This window comes from Peromyscus maniculatus, chromosome 15, assembly GCF_049852395.1.
Source record: "Peromyscus maniculatus bairdii isolate BWxNUB_F1_BW_parent chromosome 15, HU_Pman_BW_mat_3.1, whole genome shotgun sequence".
Lineage (NCBI taxonomy): Eukaryota > Metazoa > Chordata > Mammalia > Rodentia > Cricetidae > Peromyscus > Peromyscus maniculatus.
The window spans coordinates 16,037,410-16,040,766 of NC_134866.1; the positions used below are offsets into that span (position 1 = coordinate 16,037,410).

General features: G+C 33.9%; 1 non-coding gene across 1 annotated transcript; it reads right to left on the reverse strand.

Annotated features, from left to right (window-relative positions):
• Positions 1-2,960: 2,960 nt before the first annotated feature.
• LOC121823020 (small nucleolar RNA SNORA52) lies at positions 2,961-3,093 on the reverse strand. The gene has a single exon (XR_006064315.1). It is a non-coding gene; the product is annotated as a small nucleolar RNA SNORA52 (small nucleolar RNA).
• Between the last annotated feature and the right edge of the window lie 264 nt (positions 3,094-3,357).

Below are 3,357 nucleotides of genomic sequence, written 5' to 3' on the forward strand. Positions count from 1 at the left end.
AATTCAGCTGAGACCCATTCCGGATGAGGACTCAGAGGCCTCCAGTCTGAGGAGACAAGACCAGCTGAGGAATTGGCAAGGTGAGATAGCTGTGGCTTGTTCTGTCTCTCTGATCTACCAGCATGGACCCCAATAACTCGTCTCAGGTTTGATTTTATTAATAAGAACTTTTAAGATTCATGCTACAGCTGCATGTACATTTATTTGTAATGAAATTCTGTAGTGACTTCCTCAGGATATTCTACCATGCAGCTTCCATTGTTTAAGGATATAATGTTTACAAAATCCAGATTAGAGAGCTGAAATTTAAAGAGAGGATTCTGTGGCTAATCAGTATGTCCCTTTGCATACTTATTTTATTGTTGACTAACAGGAAAAAAAGTGGCATAGTATCTGAAAAACAGCCCACAATCCATACTGGAAAGCCCTTCCAACAGCAAAGAACTTGATCGCTCATTGGGTATTTTAAGTGTCTTAAAATATTTAAATCAATTATCTTCTAGTATACACATTTGTTTATAATATTAAGGGGTGGTAGAGCAATGTTTTTGGCTTATTTTATTACAAAGCTTGAATCTCTGTGGGAAATACAATGCAAGCAACAGTATGTTGTATCCCCATACAACAACAGCACGTAGAACTTGCTTTAATTCACAACTCAGTATTCCTAACTCACTCTTTTACATTATGAAGTACCTCCAGATCCACACAGCCCACCACCAACAGCTAGATGCAGAAGGCAGCAGAAGACAGAACTCATGTATCCACCTCTTTGCCTTTTTTTCACTGCCTCAATTCAGTCTGGAGCTTTAACTTGGAGGTATTTGTGGATGGATAATGATATAATGTCTGTGCATTGTGTCCTTTAGTTCCTCATAACATGGCAATTTTAAGAAGTATCCATGTTCTTTAAAGGAAAAAATCTAGATTATGAAGCTTATTTACTAGAAATTAACCTGGACTACAAAATATGCCAGTATTAGTTCATCAGGGATATTGTGTTTCATTTGTGCTATGATTACACGTTTGCATTCCTTCTTTAGTGGTCTGTCTCTAATCAAATCATCCCATGAACATTCCTCTTAAATTGAGGATAATAACCTACTCATTGTATCCTAGCAAGATCACATATTTACTTTCATCTTATGTTCTTAGTGAAGTTATATCTTCTGAAGAACATAATATGACTTTATGATGGAGAGAATGAAAAATCTTCTCAAACAGCTATCAGTGACCTGTTTTTAACTTGACAATTAATACATTTTAATTATTCTTTGGCAAAAGTTAGTTTTAAATGCTAAGATTATTGTAAAAAGTACAGGAGATTTAATGTACATACTTGAATAATCTGTATTCTAACCAGGTAGACAGACATAGAGATAGGAAAAGTGTAATAAAATATAATACAGGGTTTTAGGAATAGGCTACAAGACACTGATGCTATGATTACTAAATTCAAATTGAAATTATATGATCTAGCTCTGGGATCACTGTGTGCTGAATCTGAAGTGTGTGGTGTCTTCAGCAATACTGAGTTAATGCTACATCTAGAGGGCAATCAAGGGCAAGAGCAAGAATGCACATACTTGGGAGTCTCTTCAGCAATCTTGACCAACAAGTCAAAAGAGTTTTTCTTATGCCTGGTGTTGCAGGTTCTGTTAGAAACTCTATGGTAGTATTATCAGTCAAGATGAAAAATGTTCATTTAAACTCTATATGCATATTTAAAAACCAATTTACATATATTTTAGGTAAATATTCGTAACTATTTCAGATATTCTTACTGTTATTTTTTATTGTTTATTTTAAATTTGAGATTATAATATCATTACACCATTTCACTCTTCCATTTTCTTCTTCCAAACCCTCTCATATATCCTCTTTTCTCTCTTTCAAATTAATGTCCTCTTTTTTTCATTAATAGTTGACATATACATATATGTCAACTATTATATATATATATATATATATATATATATATATATCTCCAAATATATAAATATACATGCTAAATCTGTATAATATTGTATACATGTGTTTAGGGGTAATCATTTGGTATTGCATGACTAATTGTGTGCTCTTCCCTAGAAAGACTATTTCTCATGATCTCAGAATTCCTTTGTTGCCTGTGGTTCTTTGTGTAGAGTTGAGGTCTTATGGGCTTTCCCTGTGTTCATTGGCATGTCTATTGTTGCTGTTTTTGTTCATCTCGTGTTAGGCAATCTTCTCTCCATTGTTTATATTTTTACTTCACTATTTACTTAACTAGAGCTTCTCATTTTTCCTATTTGCCTCTTTTGATTACTTACACCCTGTTATTCTCCATTGTCTTGCTCCCCTCCCCCAACAATGGTCACGATTTATTTTCCTGGTGTCTGAAGTTACTCCATAATATAAACTCACATCTGAAGATTTTCAGCTATGAACCTCAAATTAGAAAAAAAAAATTCAGCATTTGCTTTTCTGGGTTTGGGTTGCCTTATTTATTGTGGTTATATCAAGTTCCAGAAGGTTACCTGAAAATTTCCTGATTTCAATTATTTATTTTTTAACAGCTGAACAGTTGGATATTATTTAATATTTATATATGCCACATTTTCAATGTCTATTCCTCAGCTGAAGGACAGTTAGATTGTTTCTATTTCCTAGGTGTTAGTTAATTGAGCAGTGATGAACATAGCTGAGTTTGTATCTGTAGAATAGGGAATTAAGGTCTTGGGGGGCACAAACAAAGGTATTGTATAGCTGAATCATATAGTAGATTTATTTTTACCTTTATGAGGATTCTTCACACAGATTTCCAGGGTAGTAGACCAGTTTGTGATCTCATCAATGATGAATGAATATTCCTTTTTCTACAGTCTCCTCTAACATTTGTTTTAAGGTTATTTTGTTGACATTTTGTCATTCTTGCAGTGGTAAGATGAAATCTCAGTTTTTGTTTTTGTTTTTGTTTTTTAACATGTTCAGAAGTACTGTTGGCAGAAGCCTAAAAAAGGCCTTGCTCAACTCTGGCAGAGCTTCTAGGATGCTCTGGTCCACAAGCGAAGCCTGGCAGATCATTGACTGATCAGCAGGGATTAGGATGGACCATCAGGTTTTTTTTTTTTTACTTGTATTTTCCAAATTAGTAGGGATGACAAAAGATTTTTGATATCTTTTCTAACCATTTTATTATTTTCTGTTGAAAACTCTTCATGTGGATTCCAATGCAATTTATTAATAGGACATTTGTTTCTTTTAACTCTGCTTTTTAGTATATATTCTGGTTATTAATACTCTGTCAGATGTATAGCTGGGTAGTACTGATGTCACCAAAATGTGATACTCAAGCTTCCAAAGGAGGGGAGCAAATAA